Consider the following 18245-nt stretch of genomic DNA (forward strand, 5'->3'; position numbering starts at 1 on the left):
ACCAGCTAAATCTGCAGGGGGTTGAATACTACTTGTAGGCACTGTATATATATACACTACCGCTCAAAAGTTTGGGGTCATTTAGAAATTTCACTATTTTTAAAAGAAAAGCACATTTTTTTCAATGAAACTAACATTAAATGAATCAGAAACACACTCTATACATTGTTAATGTTGTAAATGACTATTCTAGCTGCAAACGTCTTGTTTTTATTGCAATATCTACATAGGTATATAGAGGCCTATTTCCAACAACCACCACTCCAGTGTTTTAATGGTACATTGTGTTTGCTAACTGTGTAAGAAGGCTAATGGATCTTCAGAAAACCCTAGAAAACCCCTGCACAAGTATGTTAGCCCAACTAAAAACGGTTTGGCTGATTTGAGAAGCTATAAAATTGACCTTTCTTTGAGCTAGTTGAGAATTTGGAGCATTACATTTGTTTGTTCTATGAAACTCTCAAAATGGTCAGAAAAAGAGAACTTTCATGTGAAACTCGACAGTCTATTCTTGTTCTTAGAAATGAAGGCTATTCCATGCGAGAAATTGGCAAGAAACTGAAGATTTCCTACAACGGTGTGTACTACTCCCTTCAGAGGAGAGCACAAACAGGCTCTAACCAGAGTAGAAAGAGAATTGGGAGGCCCCGCTGCACAACTGAGCAACAAGACAAGTACATTAGAGTCTCTAGGTTGAGAAATCGATGCCTCACAGCTCCTCAAATGGCAGCTTCAATAAACAGTACACGCAAAACGCCAGTGTCAACATCTACAGTGAAGAGGTGACTCTGGGATACTGGCCTTCAGGGCAAAGTGGCAAAGAAAAAGCCATATCTGAGACTGGCTAATAAAAGGAAAAGATTAATATGGCCAAAAGAACACAGACATTGGACAGAGGAAGATTGGAAAAAAGTTTTATGGACAGACGAATCAAAGTTTGATGTGTTTGGATCACACAGAAGAACATTTGTGAGATGCAGAACAAATGAAAAGATGCTGGAAGAATGCCTGACACCATCTGTCAAGCATGGTGGAGGTAATGCGATGGTCTGGGGTTGCTTTGGTGCTGGTAAAGTGGGAGATTTGTACAAGGTAAATGGGATTTTGAATAAGGAATGTATCACTCCATTTTGCAACGCCATGCCATACCCTGTGGACAGCGCTTGATTGGAGCCAATTTCATCCTACAACAGGACAATGATCCCAAAGCACACCTCCAAATTATGCATGAACAATTTAGGGAAGAAGCAGGCAGCTGGTATTCTATCTGTAATGGAGTGGCCAGTGCAGTCACCAGATCTCAACCCCATTGAGCTGTTGTGGGAGCAGCTTGACCGTATGGTACGCAAAAAGTGCCCATCAAGCCAATCCAACTTGTGGGAGGGGCTTCAGGAAGCATGGGGTGAAATTTCTCAAGATTACCTCAGCAAATTAACAGCTAGAATGCCAAAGGTCTGCAATGCTGGAATTGCTGCAAAGGGAGCATTCTGTGACGAAAGCAAAGTTTGAAGGAGAAAATTACTCTTTCTAATAAAAATCATTATTTCTAACCTTGTCAATGTCTGGACTATATTTTCTATTAATTTTGCAACTCATTTGATAAATAAAAGTATGAGTTTTCATGGAAAACACAAAATTGTCTGGGTGACCCCAAACGTTTGAACGGTAGTGTGTATGTATATATATATATATATATATATATATATATATATATACAGTACAGACCAAAAGTTTGGACACACCTTCTCATTTAAAGATTTTTCTGTATTTCCATGACTTTGAAAATTGTACATTCACACTGAAGGCATCAAAACTATGAATTACACATGTGGAATTATATACTTAACAAAAAAGTGTGAAACAACTGAAAATATGTCTTATATTCTAGGTTCCTCAAAGTAGCCACCTTTTTGCTTTGATAACTGCTTTGCACACTCTTGGCATTCTCTTGATGAGCTTCAAGAGGTAGTCACCGGAAATGGTCTTCACTTCACAGGTGTGCCCTGTCAGGTTTAATAAGTGGGATTTCTTGCCTTATAAATGGGGTTGGGACCATCAGTTGTGTTGTGCAGAAGTCTGGTGGATACACAGCTGATAGTCCTACTGAATAGACTGTTAGAATTTGTGTTATGGCAAGAAAAAAGCAGCTAAGTAAAGAAAAACGAGTGGCCATCATTACTTTAAGAAATGAAGGTCAGTCAGTCCGAAGAATTGGGCAAACTTTGAAAGTGTCCCCAAGTGCAGTTGCAAAAACCATCAATCGCTACAAAGAAACTGGCACACATGAGTAGAGATGAGCGTTGTTCTACTCGAACTGTTCGCCAATCTCAAATTCGAGCTGTTTTGGGCGGTGTTCGAGCCGTTCGGCGAACACGAACAATTTGAGAAAAATTCGGCTGTTCGAGGTTATGTTCGATAACTGTTCGTGCACAAAATCATAACTGGATTTTTTCTCAGTAATGATGAAAATTAATGTTAATACGCAGTTTGAGTGTACAGCGGGGTGGGGGGAGGGGCAGGGGATGGATCTCTGCAGGAACAATGAAGATCTCCATTTTTTTTTCTCTTTCCCGCATTTGCAGTGGGGAGGTGCAATCTGTCAGCCTATCAGCAGCGCACACACGGAGCGAAGTGCTTTTTTTCACACAAGCAAGGGCATGTGTCATTGGCAATGTATGTCACATGTCCTTGCCCTATAAGACCAAGCCATTTTCCCCGTCGCCACCATTTTCACATTGCTGCAGCTGCGTGTTAGACGGCACTGCTGTTGCTGTGTGCGCTATACCTTGTTAATTTCAAGCCAATTTTCGCACAAATATACAGATAGCTTGGGAGTAGGGAATAGTTGTGATTGCAGTCCTTTTAAGGACTAGGTTACAGCATTTCCTACGACTTTTATCAGGGAGGTCTGTGCTCTTAAATAGATAGGTTGTGGGAGTAAAGACTAATTGTAATTGGAGTCCTTTTCAGGACTAGGTTACATGAGTTCCTATCAGTTTTTGCCAGGCAGGTCTGTGCCAGTGCTGTGCAAGTTTTTTTCACAGCATTTGGCTGAATCTAGCAAAGCTAATCCTTTTTGGCCTATTGCAGAGTGTGTTAGTCAGTGGAGTAGCCTATCTGTGTTGCAAGATATAACACCTGTGTATAGAATACTAATTTTTTTACTGCACCTAGTGAAGTAAAATCTTTTGGGCATAGCATCATTCTATTAGTCCATCTATACTGACCTCCATCAGGTTGCAAACTGAATATAATTTTTTTCTTCATTTAGCTCTGAAAAAATATTTGGGCTTCTAGCAGTGTGTGGGACTTGTTCTATTAGTCCTTCTATACTGACCTCCAGCAGGTTGCAAATTGAATATAATTTTTTTCTGCATCTAGCTCTGAAAAAATAGTTGGGCTTCTAGCGGTGTGTGGGACTTGGTCTATTAGTCCATCTATACTGACCTCCATCAGGTTGCAAATTAAAAATAATTTTTTTCTGCATCTAGCTCTGAAAAAATATTTGGGCTTCTAGCAGTGTGTGGGACTTGGTCTATTAGTCCATCTACACTGACCTCCATCAGGTTGCAAATTAAAAATAATTTTTTTCTGCATCTAGCTCTGAAAAAATATTTGGGCTTCTAGCGGTGTGTGGGACTTGGTCTATTAGTCCATCTATACTGACCTCCATCAGGTTGCAAATTAAAAATAATTTTTTTCTGCATCTAGCTCTGAAAAAAAATTTGGGCTTCTAGCGGTGTGTGGGACTTGGTCTATTAGTCCATCTATACTGACCTCCATCAGGTTGCAAATTAAAAATAATTTTTTTCTGCATCTAGCTCTGAAAAAATATTTGGGCTTCTAGCAGTGTGTGGGACTTGGTCTATTAGTCCATCTATACTGACCTCCATCAGGTTGCAAATTAAAAATAATTTTTTTCTTCATTTAGCTCTGAAAAAATATTTGGGCTTCTAGCAGTGTGTGGGACTTGTTCTATTAGTCCTTCTATACTGACCTCCAGCAGGTTGCAAATTGAATATAATTTTTTTCTGCATCTAGCTCTGAAAAAATAGTTGGGCTTCTAGCGGTGTGTGGGACTTGGTCTATTAGTCCATCTATACTGACCTCCATCAGGTTGCAAATTAAAAATAATTTTTTTCTGCATCTAGCTCTGAAAAAATATTTGGGCTTCTAGCAGTGTGTGGGACTTGGTCTATTAGTCCATCTATACTGACCTCCATCAGGTTGCAAATTAAAAATAATTTTTATCTGCATCTACAGTACCTCTGAAAAAATATTTGGGCTTCTAGCAGTGTGTGGGACTATTTGTATTAGTCCATCTATACTGACCTCCATCAGGTTGCAAATTCAAAATAATTTTTTTCTGCATCTAACCCAGCCAATAGTTTTGGCCTAATACCACAGTTTGGCCACTCAGCTCTGCTCAGTTACCATCCATTGTTTTTTTGTGCAAACAACTCCAGAGTTGTGAATTAGTTAACCACCAAAATGAGTGGAAAAAGGCCTGCTGCTGGTGGAAAGGGGAATAGGCGTGTTGGGAAGGGGAAAAAAGGTTGTGTCCGTGGGGTAGGTGTTAAAGCAACAGTAACATCTGCAGAAGAAAGACCATCTTCCAGCCAAACTAAAATGTCTACTTCTTTTAGCGGACAATGTGATAAGATCCCTTTCTTACGGCCACGCCAATCGCTACAAATTCCAGATGAGGCACAAAAACAGCAGGTGCTTCAACGGATATCAAGTGCTCCTTTAAGTGGGCTCTCTTCCACATCAACTTCAACATCACAAATACTCCAGTCCTCAAAGGTGTCACCCAAATCGCACTTGCTTCCTCACAGCTCCCAAATCTCCAGCTGCCCGTCTGAGTATGAGGTAGAACAGATGGTTGAGTCTGCAGAGCTGTTTACTCATACTACAGCCTGGGAATCAGAGGTCGACTCCAGCGCTTCTGTGAATCCAGACGAGGAAATGATCTGCACTGATGCCCAGAATCTTTATGAGTCGGATCCAGGACCAGACGCAGAAGGTTCTGACCATAATGTAGACCCTCATTCCCAAACTGTAACTCCTGTTGGTGGAGACAATGAGGAAGACGATGATAAGACTCAAATACCTGATTGGAGCGACAACTTTAGTTTTTTGTCAGGGCAGGAACAGGTTGGCTCTGAGGACGACGGGTGTGATAACACACAGGGTGATGATGATGAGGTCGGAGATCCCACTTACTGTCAACCCACAGTCAACCAAGAGATGAGGTCAGCAGAGGAGGTGGAGGAAGATGCTAGTGACGACGAGGTCAGGTTGCGCCTTCCTGGACAGAGACGTAGTACTGGAAGCACGTCAACAACTGCATCCTCAAACACAACTCTGCCTCTCACCACAAGTCGTGGTGGCTCTTCAGGTCGCATGGGTGCTAAGCCTTGCATAGCCTGGGCATTTTTTCAGATCGATAAAGATGACCCAACTCGTGTTATCTGTAACATTTGTCAGCAAAAGCTAAGTAGAGGCCAAAAAATACATAGTTTGAGTACTTCATGCATGAACCGGCACATGGACATGAAGCATAAGTTGCAGTGGGAAGCTCAGTGTGCTACAATGCGGCCTAGCCGGCCGGGCCAATCACCGTCTGCCATATCTTGTGCATCCGCGGCCTCTTCATCCTCTGTGACTGGGGGGACAGCAGTCACACCTGTTTTGGGGCGCAGACCTGCCACCTCTTTACCCGCAACAGCCAGCGTGATTGGCAGGTCATCATTTTCTTTGGAGGTGGTAACACCAGCTGGTGTTGAGCGCTGTCCGACATCGATAGCACCACCTTTGGATCAAGGCAACCTAACATGTCCGCCTGCACCTTCCTCACAGACCGGCAGTTTGCCGGGGACACCCTTATCAACCCCGTCTAAGCACAATAGCCAGCCCTCGGTCCCTCAGATGTGGACAAGTAAAAGACCATTTCCTCCTAGCCATGAGAAAGCTAAGAGGTTGAATTTCACCATCTGCAAGCTCTTGGCTACAGAAATGCTGCCTTTCCGCCTGGTGGACACAGAGGATTTTCGAGACCTTATGTCCGTCGCAGTGCCCCAGTACCAGATGCCCAGTCGGCACTACTTCTCAAAGAAAGGTGTGCCTGCGCTCCACCAGCATGTCGCACACAACATCACCGCTTCTTTGAGAAACTCTGTGTGTGACAGGGTGCATTTCACCACAGACACTTGGACGAGTAGGCATGGACAGGGGCGTTACATGTCGCTGACTGGGCACTGGGTAACTATGGTGACAGCAGGACAAGGGGCTGCTGTCCAAGTCTTGCCGTCCCCACGAGTTGTGCGTCAATCCTCTATATGTCAAAGTTCCTCCACTGCTTCTGCCTCCTCAACCTCCTCTCGGTCTTCCACCTGCACCCAAAGCCTGTCTGGTCATGCCACAAGCTTTCTAACTGCGCAGAAGGGATCCTGCACACCTCCTTACTATGCTGGCAGTAGGGCTCAACGTCATCAGGCGGTTTTTACATTGAAATGTCTGGGAAATGTGAGTCACACAGCTGAGGAGTTGTGGTCAGCTCTGGAGAACCAATTTCATGAATGGTTGTCTCCACTGGACCTGAAACCAGGGAAGGCCGTGTGCGACAATGCTGCAAACCTGGGTGCGGCCCTTCGCCGGGGCAATGTCACACATGTGCCTTGTATGGCTCACGTGTTGAACCTGGTTGTCCAGCAATTTTTAGCCCACTATCCCAGACTAGATGGCCTTCTGCAGAGGGCATGGTCGCTGTGTGCTCACTTCCGCCGTTCGCATCCCGCAGCTCAGCGACTTACATCTCTACAGAAGTCGTTGGGCCTGCCACTTCACCGGCTAAAATGCGATGTGCCTACCCGGTGGAATTCAACTCTGCACATGTTGCAGCGACTGTGGCAGCACCGACAAGCCCTGGTGCAATACGTTCTCACGTATAGCCTGGGCCAACGAGATTCAGAGGTGGGGCAAATCACGCTGGAGGAGTGGTCTCAGATCAGGGACCTATGCACCCTTCTGCACAGTTTTGAAATGGCGACGAAGATGTTTAGTGCTGACGATGCCATTATCAGCATGACTATTCCGGTGATTTACATGCTGGAGCACATGTTAAACAGAATTCGGAGTCAGGTGGTGGCACAAGAGGAGGTGGAGGAAGTAGAGGAGGAGGAGTTGTATGCGGAAGGGCTAACATCTGCAAGGTCCAGACGGTCGGCAGCACCAAGGCGGCAGGCATGTGAGGGTGGGGGAGATGGTTTTACCAGGGCGCATGGTAGCAGCCAAACTAGTGAGGAAGGTGCAGGAGCCCAGGAAGAAGTGGAGGACGAACTGATGGAAGACTCATCAGATGAGGGAGACCTTGATCACATTTCTGTTGTGCGAGGTTGGGGGGAGAGGACAGAGGAAGGAAGCATGATTGTTACCTCGCCACCAACACAACAGGGACTTGGTGCTCCTGGATGCGCAACACACATGAGTGCCTTCTTGCTGCACTACCTGCAACATGACCCTCGAATTGTGAGAATTAGAAATAATCCTGACTACTGGGTTGCCACACTGTTAGATCCCCGGTACAAAAGTAAATTTGCAGAAATTAGTCCTGCCATAGAAAGGGATGCACGCATGCAGGAGTATCAGCAGAGACTGTTGCAGAATCTTACATGTGCTTTTCCACAAAATACCAGTGGTGCACGTAGTGAATCTCACAGTTCCAACTTGCCAACCGTGGGACCGTCAAGTGTTCAGCACTCAAACCGTAACAGAACCACAGTATCTGCTGGTAACATCAATTTTGCGGAATCATTTCACCACTTTTTTAGCCCATCCTTTGCAAGACCACAGGAGACAAGAAGTCTGACACATAGTCAACGCCTAGAGACGATAGTACAGGAATATCTCCAAGTAAACATTGAAGCCACGACTGTGTCACTGGACCCTTGCTCTTTTGGGCTTCCAATCTGGATAAATGGCCGGAGCTAGCCACTTACGCCTTGGAGATCTTGTCATGCCCCGCAGCCAGCGTTCTGTCTGAACGTGTGTTCAGCGCTGCTGGTGGTGTGCTGACAGATAAGCGCACGCGGCTCTCCACTGATAATGTAGACAGACTCACGTTCATAAAGATGAACAAATCATGGATCCGAAACGACTTTTCTACCCCTGTGTCATCCTGGGGAGAGTAAAAGCTTGATGATTGGTTAAAATCACCCTACCAACCGTTTTAAGCTTTCAAATTACTAATCATGTTTATCTGTATCTTGACTGGAAAATAATTTGGGCTTTGTAGCAGTGTGCAGCACTGATCCTATTAGGCCATCTATACTAAAGCTTCACCAGATTTAAAATTAAAAATAATTTTTAGCTGCATCTAGCCCGGAAAATAATTTTGGGGCTCCGAGATGCGCAAGGCACATAAGTGCCTTCTTGCTGCACTACCTTCAGCATGACCCTCATATTGTCAGAATTCGAAGTAATCATGACTACTGGGTTGCCACACTCTTAGATCCCCCAAACTTTTCGATCAACCTTTTCATTTTAATAAAGACCAAAAAAATGGTCATTTTTGAAATTATAAGCATTAGCAGGTTGTTAGAAACTGAAATCAAACAGTTTTCAACTCAAAACTTTATTCTAGGTGATGTTACATTTTCACATAGGACCCCTTGTTCGAAAGGAGCTTCTGAACTCTCTCGTCCATTGAATTTGTCAGGTTTTGGATGGTTTCTGCTTCAATTGTTTTGCATGAGGACAGAATACCCTCCCAGAGCTGTTGCTTAGATGTGAACTGCCTCCCGCCATCATAGACACTCCTTTTAATGATGCTCCAAAGGTTCTGAATGGGGTAGAGGTCAGGGTAGCATGGGGGTCACACCATAAGTTTGTCCCCTTTTATGCCCATATCAGCCAGAGATGCAGATGTTTTATGTGCAGCATGAGATGGTGCATTATCATGCAGAAAAATGATCTTGCTGTGAAATACACGGTTCTTCTTCTTGAACCATGGCAGGAAGTGCTGTTTGAGAAAATCCACATACATTATGGAGTTCATCTTTAGCGCTTTCAGGGATCCTAAAGGGGCCGACAATCTCTCTCCCCATGATTCCAGCCCAAAACATTACTCCACCTCCTCCTTGTTGGCGCTGTAGCCGTGTTTGCGTGGGGTGTCCATCAACCAGCCATCCTCCACTCCATCCATCTGGACCATCGAGCGCTGCACGGCACTCATCCGTGAACAAAACAGTTTTGAAATCAGTCTTCATGTAATGTTTGGCCCACTGGAGCCGTTTCTGCTTGTGTGAAGTGGATAGAGGAGGTCGACAGGATGGCGCATGCACAGCTGCAAACCTCTGAAGGACCCTGCATCTTGTTGTTCGGGGGACGTTGGAGGCACAAGCAGCTTCAAAAACTTGTCTGCTGCTATGACAAGGCTTTTTTGCCACTGCTCTTTCAACCTGACGTAATTGCCTGTAGGAAAGAGTCCTCAATTTGCCCTTATCAGCACGCACACGTGTGTACTGTGAATCAGCTACATACTTCTTGATTGCCAAGACACTTCATCCTGATCATCGCACAATGTTGATTGTAGTCATGCCTTGACCTAAACACTCCACAATTTGTTGCTTCTCAGCAGCCGACACATCCTTTTTCTTTCCCATTTTGGCAGAAAATGTAGGCTGCTTAATAATGTGAGAGAGCCTTCTTAAGTAGTCTTGCCTTTCATTGGACACACCTGCCAAACTAATTAGCACAGGTGTCTGCAATTGCTTAGAGTGATATAAAGAGCCCTGACACACATCACCATCAATGAGTTTAACTGACAAACAAACAAATTCTTCCCTTATCACTCCTAAACACTTTTTGTATAATAATTTGGAACGCAGTGTACATGTGCTTTTCCACAAAACACCAGTGGTTCACGTAGTGAATCTTACAGTTCTAACTTGCCAACCGTGGTCTGTATGGAGTTGTTCAATAAAGGGCCCAAAATTAAGATAACATAGATGGGAGAGGTCTCTATGAATAGGAATTCCTAAGTATTTGATACCCTGTGAGGGCCAGGCAAAGGGAAAGTTGGACTGGATGGAATCCTATATGGATTTGGGGAGGGAGACATCGAGGGCCTCAGACTTCGCTGCATTGATTTTAAAATTTTACCATGTAACAAAGTGATCTATTTCAGCCATAACAGCATGGATGGATATATGTGATTGAGTGATATATACTAGGACATCATCAGCAAATAGAGAGCACTTGTACTCGGTGCCTCCCACCTCAATCCACCTAATATTGGGGTTATGGCGAATTGATGAGAGCAGGTGCTCCGTCACTAGGATGTATAAGAGAGGGGACAGAGGACATCACTGCCTTGTCCCATTGGTGATTGTGAAAGGTGATGAAAATGTTCTGACGCACCCCCTGGGCCTTGGGACACCCGGAGCCGGACCCTTTTTGGTGGATGCTGGTGGTTGTAGTCTTCGTGGCGGCGACCCAGTTCCGTGGCTCAGGGCGGTCAAACCAGTGGCGGAACTATTTATGTGGTTTTCATGTTTAAATGTCCGACTACGCCACCCGTGGATTGCGGTCAGAGTGAACCGCCGCTACAGGGCAGACCACTGAGGCTGGTGTTGTGGGTGCAGCGGAGCATAGCATAACTCCCCACGGGAGGAGTATAGCCTCAGGGCAGTGTATGCGGAGGATGGGGGTGATGGTGCAGGGCAGCAGCAGTAACGACACGGAGTCAGTGATGCAGTTCAGGGCCTTTACTCACAGTTCTTATTATCCAGACCACGTCTGCAGGTAACGGCTGCCCACGTCGTACTGTGCTCACCAGGTGAGGGGCTCAGACAACTCCCAGATAACTTTGGAGCACTTCACAGGACCCCCTTTGTGTGTCCTTTGTCTGGCCTTTCTTACCAACACTTCTGTCCGGCTGCCTCGGGCCTCATCTTGGTAAACTTGGCGCCAGTTTCCCTGACCCTATGTGGTGCCTTCCTAGCGGGTGTAGCGAGGGGCTGCGCCACATAAAATGTCAGAGCCTCCGGTTTCTAGCTGAGGGTCGTTTCCTGCCTCCACTAGTTCGGGGACAGGTCTCCCCCTTTGGCCTGACCCCTCCACGCAGGTGGATTCGGGCGTGCGGTGGCGACTCGCCCGTCCGCACCCCTGGGATCCCTTCATTCCTCGTTCCTGGAGCCTTCTCCGCTCCTCTTCCTTCCTTCTCCCTCTTCCAGGCCTGGGCCTCTGTTACTAGGCCCGCCTCCGGAGCAGAGCTCATGCAGAGCCCCTGCTCCCTGCCACTTCTGCTCAGACTTCTCTGCACTGAACTAAGATGGTGCCCACCTTTTATACTCCCTTCTCAATGCACCCAGGAACTGCTTCCTCCCTGCTCCTGCACTACAGGGTTCCCCTTCCTCAGTGTTCCCTCCCCCCACTCCAGCCAGGGACAGGGACTGTCGTGCCCATCTCAGGGGCATATTGGTCGCCCTGCCCCACGGCAATGTGGTGTAATGCATGCAGGTGTCGGGTCCTGATCCACACTCCATCCTTACCTGAGAGTGAGATATCACACCTCTGGGTGAGGTGCAATACGTCTGTAGCAACCGAGCCCTCAGGGTGCTACAGTTCCATTTATCTTCCGCCTAGGTGACGTATTGCGATACAGGGCCGTGATTTTGGCTATAAAAGGGTCCCCTAGACCCCTACCCCAAGCTTTTTAAGAGAATCATATATGGCGTGCCAGGAGACTCTATGGAATGCTTTCTCAGCATCCAACGAGAGTATCTAATTACAAATTTTTAACTGCATCTAGCCCAGGAAATACTTTGTGCCTAGTAGCAGTGTCTGCTAGTGAGCGGATTATCCCGGCTGTTAAGCAAGCTGCACCACCTGTAGTTTAGACACTTAATTTTTTCAAAGGAAATGCTTCGGGACCATGGGATACTTAGTGAAGAGCATCAGGAGGCACCCCAAGGCATAGGGGCTGGGACTGGCAGTAGGATGCCTTGCGGTGGACAGCCGAGCTCGATCCTTATAAAAGCTTTTTAACTGCAGCAGCTTTAGTGGACGCTACTGGAGCTGGAATTACCGCGGCTGCTGGCATGAGACTTGCCCTCCAATAGATCCTTGTAAATGGATTTAAAGTGTATTCATTCAAATTAGGGAGACAATTTAAATTAAAAAGCTTAGAGCTGCCTCCACCACAGGGGGGCTCGCTCGACCCACCAGCGGACAGGTACCAGTATTGGGAGAGGGGGGCTGGCCGTCAGGGTTCACCGCGGCTCTGGCACAAACCCGGCGACACGGAGGTGGCACGGGCAGGAGCGGACTGGCCGTGTCGGCTTCTCACTTTTTGGATTTTAGAAGGGCATGACATGCCTATATCTGTGTCTCCCCCTCCTTTTACTCCTCCACCTCTTTTATTTTCGCATGACTATATGTACTTGTCACTTTTCCATGTGTTAGTTATGTCTTCTGAGCAGTTTGTCAGCTTTTGGACACCTTTGAAGGTGTTTTCTATGTGTTTCTATGTGTTTTTGTATGCCTGCCATTGGTTTTAACGGTGTTCGAAGGTGTTCGACGAACAGTTCGACGAACAGTTCGGTGAACACACGGGTGTTCGACGAACCGAACCGAACTCGAACACTACGGGGGTGGCTCAACACTACACATGAGGACCGCCCCAGGAGAGGAAGACCAAGAGTCACCTTTGCTTCTGAGGATAAGTTTATCCGAGTCACCAGCCTCAGAAATCGCAGGTTAACAGCAGCTGAGATTAGAGACCAGGTCAATGCCACACAGAGTTCTAGCAGCAGACACATCTCTTCAACAACTGTTAAGAGGAGACTTTGTGCAGCAGGCCTTCATGGTAAAATAGCTGCTAGGAAACCACTGCTAAGGACAGGCAACAAGCAGAAGAGACATGTTTGGGCTAAAGAACACAAGGAATGGACATTAGACCAGTGGAAATCTGTGCTTTGGTCTGATAAGTTCAAATTTGAGATCTTCGGTTCCAACCACCGTGTCTTTGTGCGACGCAGAAAAGGTGAACGGATGGACTCTACATGCCTGGTTCCCACCATGAAGCATTGAGGAGGAGGTGTGATGGTGTGGGTGTGCTTTGCTGGTGACACTATTGGGGATTTATTCAAAATTGAAGGCATACTGAACCATCATGGCTACCACAGCATCTTGCAGCGGCATGCTATTCCATCTGGTTTGTGTTTAGTTGGACCATCATTTATTTTTAAACAGGATAATGATCCCAAACAAACCTCCAGGCTGTGTAAGGGCTATTTGACCAAGAGGGGGAGTGATGGAGTGCTACGCCACATGACCTGGCCTCCACAGTCACCTGAACCCAATCGAGATTTTTTGGGGTGAGCTGGACCGCAGAGTGAACGCAAAAGGGCCAACAAGTGCTAAGCATCTCTGGGAAATCCTTCAAGAATGTTGAAGACCATTTCCGGTGACTACCTCTTGAAGCTTATCAAGAGAATGCCAAGAGTGTGCAAAGCAGTCATCAAAGCAAAAGGTGACTACTTTGAAGAACCTAGAATATAAGACATATTTTCAGTTGTTTCACACTTTTTTGTTAAGTATATAATTCCACATGTGTTAATTCATAGTTTTGATGCCTTCAGTGTAAATGTACAGCTTTCATAGTCATGAAAATACAGAAAAATCTTTAAATGAGAAGGTGTGTCCAAACTTTTGGTCTGTACTGTGTATATATATATATACATATATATATATATATATATATATATATATATATATATATATATATACATGACGCGCCCCCTGGGCCATATTCGTTAGTGGGAATATCCGGAGCCGGATCAGATGGGAGTTGTAGTCTTCCGAGTGGCTGTGACCCGGTCCGTGCCCAGGGTGTCAAACTCAGTGTGTGTGGCAGTCCTACAGATGTTATAAGTTCTTTATTTGTCGACTACGCCACCCGTTGTGTTGCGGTCACTGTGGCCGCCGCTGCAGCAGGGTCCGCTGAGGCTGTTGGTGTAGGTGCAGCTTTGGTGATATAACCCCCAACGGGTGGGGTATAGCCTCAGGGGATCAGGTGCAGAGGATGGGAGTTGTGGTGATGCAGTGTAGACGGCGATCAGAGACAGAGTCGGGTTATGCAGTTTAGGATGTTTACTCACTGCTGATGTTCTGGTCACTCCAGCTTCGAGTGACCTCCCGAGCCGTGCTGCGTCCACCAGGTTCTGGATCCAGCCAACTCCCAAATAAGTCCGGAGCGTGACCCTGAGCTCTCCTTCAGTCCTTTCTCTGGCCGTCCCCACTATTGATCCACCCAGGTCCAGCTCCCTCGGGCCTTCTGTTGGGACACCCTTGGCCTTGGGTTCCCTGACCCTCCTCGTGGTATGCCTTCGTGGTGGATGTGGTGGGTGACCGTGGCAAACGCTGCCCACAGTCTCCGGTCTCTGGCTGGGGAGTGTTTTTACCCCCACCAGCTTGGGTTCCGGTACCCTGGTGCCGACTCTTCACCCGGGGATTTAAGTTGGGATCTTGGAGTCCTTTTCTGCTGTTTCCCCCTCTGGGTCTCTCTCTCTTCTCCTCTCTCACTCTGGGTCTCTCTTCTCCTCTGCTCCTGACTTTCTCTCTGCAACTGACCCTGTTCTTAGTTGGTGCCCACCTTATATACACCCTCTATGTGTGAGCTCAGGTGACCAGCACCCAATGAGCTCCTATCTTTACCCAGGCTGCTCCCCCTATCTGCCCCTACACTACTTGGGATGTACCACCCCCCTCCCACTCCAGCCAGGAACAGACTCGGTCGTACCTGCACATTTCTAAGTGGGAGTACCGTCGGTCTGCTCCTCGGAAATGGGATGTGTGTAGTGCATGCAGCCTACCGAGCTCAGATCCACACTCCTTCCCTACCCGGGAGTGGAATATCACACCTCTGGGTTGAGGTGCAATACCCCTGTAGCAGCCGAATCCTCAGGGTGCTACATACATACATACATCTGAACTAACAGTCCTTCTGAGGACTAATCCAGCTGCATAAAATCAGTGCTAGGCAGGCAGGCAGTGTATGTGGCAGACTGCAGTGTATGATACAGCACAAGAGGGTCTATTGAACATCCTGTCTGCTGCTGCTGTAATAATTACAGATATTTGTAGAGACAGCCCCAGATATCAGGGGCCAGGGCAATTTTTTTTATCTTAATTCTGGTTATTTGCTTAACACTAGGACTACTGGACTCGTGACCCCGCCTAGAACTACTGAAAGGAGTCATTTTGACTCCTTGCTTGTTTTCGTTTATTTTTAGAGTTTCATTTGTGGTTATTTATTAATAATTATATTTTTTGTAATGTATTATTATTTTGAGATCCAACAGTAATGCTTTTGATTGTTTTTTTTCTGCTTTTCTTATTTTTCTACAGAAAATAACAATAATTATAATAGACGTTTTTCAAACATTTTTTTTTATTCAAGTGCACACATATAAACAACAACTGAAGAACAAAAAGCAGAGAAAATGTAGGTGGAGGAGCATAAAAATGAAAATATGGCGCAGAATTCACCTTCTAAACATTTGGTGTTTCGCATTTTAGGCATTGCCTTTGATTTATGGCAGTACATTGCCCACACAAAGACTTACCACAAGTCTTACAATTTCCGACAGATCTATTTTTCTTGCATTTTTCTTGGATCTGGCAAAATTTTGTTTGAACCATCACTTCTGAGCATGTAGAAACTTGGGACGTGGAACCCTTTTCCCTATCTGTAACATAAGGACCACTCAACTCGATCACAAGCCTTTGCAAAAATGCCTTGCGTGACATTTTTTGGTGGGTAATCTCCTTGAATATTATCCATGCATTTATACCCGCAAAGTCTAAGGCATTTTCAAATGCATGAACAGGCCATCTCCTTGTGCATGTTCGTGTGGTATATTTTCGTGCCATCTGATCCACTACATCTACTCCATATTTTGTTTCATTGTAAAACTTTACCGTTTCTGGAGTTTTTTTAGCGGAATCAGACGCAACAACAACATCTGGATGGACGGAACTCAAAATGACAACATTTTTGTTGGGCTTTCCTTGATATACTGTAAGTGTAAAATTGTCTTCATTTCTAAACACTTTAGTGTTGTACAATTCCTCTTTCATGGATTTTATTTCTTTAGGCACTTCTCGCCTTATCTTGTTCAGTGTTCCCACGATGGTTGTTCCTTTGCTTTTTAGCTGTTTAGCTAATTTTACTGAAGTAAAATAATTATCGGTTGTAACATTGCGACCTTTTTTCAAAAACGGGTCCAATAACTTCATTACCACATGGTCAGCTAAACGGTCCTCAGCACGGCGTGTGTCATCTTTGCCTAGATAAGGGAAGCCATTTGCCAGATATTTGCTCCTCTTATCAACAGCTAGCCAATATTTGTGGCCATATTTATCTGGTTTGGAAGGCATGTACTGCGTGAATGGACACCTAGTTTTGCTTGGGAAAAGCTGCTCATCCACCGTTATGTATGGGCCAGGTTTGTAACACGCAATACAATTTTCAATAAACCTGTCCCACACAGTAGAAAATAGAGCAAACTTGTCCGTTTGCAGTCTCTCCGATCGAGTAGATTTCTCATCAAATCTGAGAAACCTCATAATTTCAACAAAGCGGTCCCTAGACATTGTCGCTTTGCAAAACGGTATTCCCCAGTCATTACACCAAATACTGCTAATCGAGTGACGGTTCGTGCCAGATATTCCACGAGCATAGAATATCGCAATGAATGCATCTAGCTCCTCATCAGATAGAGTAAACTGTAAATTATTGTTCCTGCATGCTTCTGCAAGCGTACAGTTCTTTATATGTGTCAATATATATGAATCAAAAAATAAACGCCATGCGCTCAAAGGACTATCGATAATGATATTTCTTCTGGCGTATCCTGTAGGGCCAGGTTCTTCTCGAAGAATATTTTGGCTGTCACGCCTACCAGGCAAGTGTTCTCCAATTTCAACAGGTTTCCATTGAATACCATCCGCTGAAACTAGTATTCCTTCAGATTCGCCTTCTCTGGTGTTTGTTGTTGCATTACCTTCGCCGCCATCGTTATCTGTTGTTCTTTCATTTCTGGGACGTTTTGCTGATTTTTTCTGTCCACGACCAGGAGGATGGTCACGAGGCAACATAACTGCATGAGCCCGATCCCCAGTTGATGTGCTTGGAATATCTGTAAAAAAGTTGATGAATATTTAGAATTTTTGTTTTGTAAGGGTCCGTGCACACTGGCTGGATTAGCGGCGGAATATCCGACCGGATATTCTCACCACAATCCGGCCCGTACCTGCCCGCTCAGGTACAGAGCGGAGTTTCATACCTGAAGCTCCGCTCCGAACCCCGGGCTGGAGCCGCTGTCTGGGACGGAGCCGTGCTCGCGCGTAAGCAAGCGCTGCTCTGTCCCTGACAGCGGCTCCAGCCCGGGGTTCGGAGCGGAGCTTCAGGCATGAGCGGGCAGGTACGGCCTGTATTGCGGCAAGAATATCCAGATGGCTATTCAGCCAGAATTCTGCTAGTGTGCACAGGCCCTAACTCAGTGTGTGGAAGAACAAATAAATACACATAACTACTTACCTTCTGGATTTGTTCCTTCTGAGTCTTCAGATTCACTTGATATGTTCTGAGGAATGAAATCTTCATCACTGTCAGAATCAAATACATGTTCCTGCAATTCGGATTCCGATTCATCCTCCGGTATGGATTGCAAAGTAGCCAGAATATCCTGAGGCTTTATCAAACGTCTTCTCTCCATATTCCTCACAAATTCCATAATTCTATATAGTTCCCTGCTGAAAAATAGAAATGAAATGAAAACTAAAAGAAATAATAACTGTTCTGCCACCTTCAAAAGTAGGTGGGCTGAATCAGTTGACAGACAGCTAAACTATTTCATAACAATTCATACCTGTATGAGTCTTCAGAGCTCCTATGTCTGCGTCTGTTCTCTTTGTCTCTTCAGCTGAACTGAAAGTAAAGTTACTATCCAGAATACTGTCTCCTGCTAGGACCTTAGAAAAACACCACCCTTCATTAGCATAAGATAAGAGCCTAGAGTAAACAAGCTATTTTGTTCAGCATTACACAGTAATACAAGCAGGTAAAACACAAGGAAAATGTGAAAAGTTGACATGTAAATTGAACTACATCTATATGAACATCAGGGTAAATAAGACAGAGTGAAAAAATTATGCACAAAAACTTTATAGCAACA

General features: G+C 45.5%; 1 long non-coding RNA gene across 1 annotated transcript; it reads right to left on the reverse strand.

Moving 5' to 3' along the window:
- Positions 1 to 16597: 16597 nt before the first annotated feature.
- On the reverse strand, positions 16598 to 18001 carry LOC141172767 (uncharacterized). The gene is made up of 3 exons (XR_012252533.1): positions 17940 to 18001; positions 17609 to 17823; positions 16598 to 17207 (listed from the first exon to the last, which is right to left on the reverse strand). It is a non-coding gene; the product is annotated as an uncharacterized lncRNA (long non-coding RNA).
- Between the last annotated feature and the right edge of the window lie 244 nt (positions 18002 to 18245).

This window comes from Phyllobates terribilis, unplaced genomic scaffold (genome assembly GCF_046119375.1).
Source record: "Phyllobates terribilis strain yellow unplaced genomic scaffold, ASM4611937v1 Scaffold_1__5_contigs__length_1240528914, whole genome shotgun sequence".
In the NCBI taxonomy this organism is placed as follows: Eukaryota; Metazoa; Chordata; class Amphibia; order Anura; family Dendrobatidae; genus Phyllobates; species Phyllobates terribilis.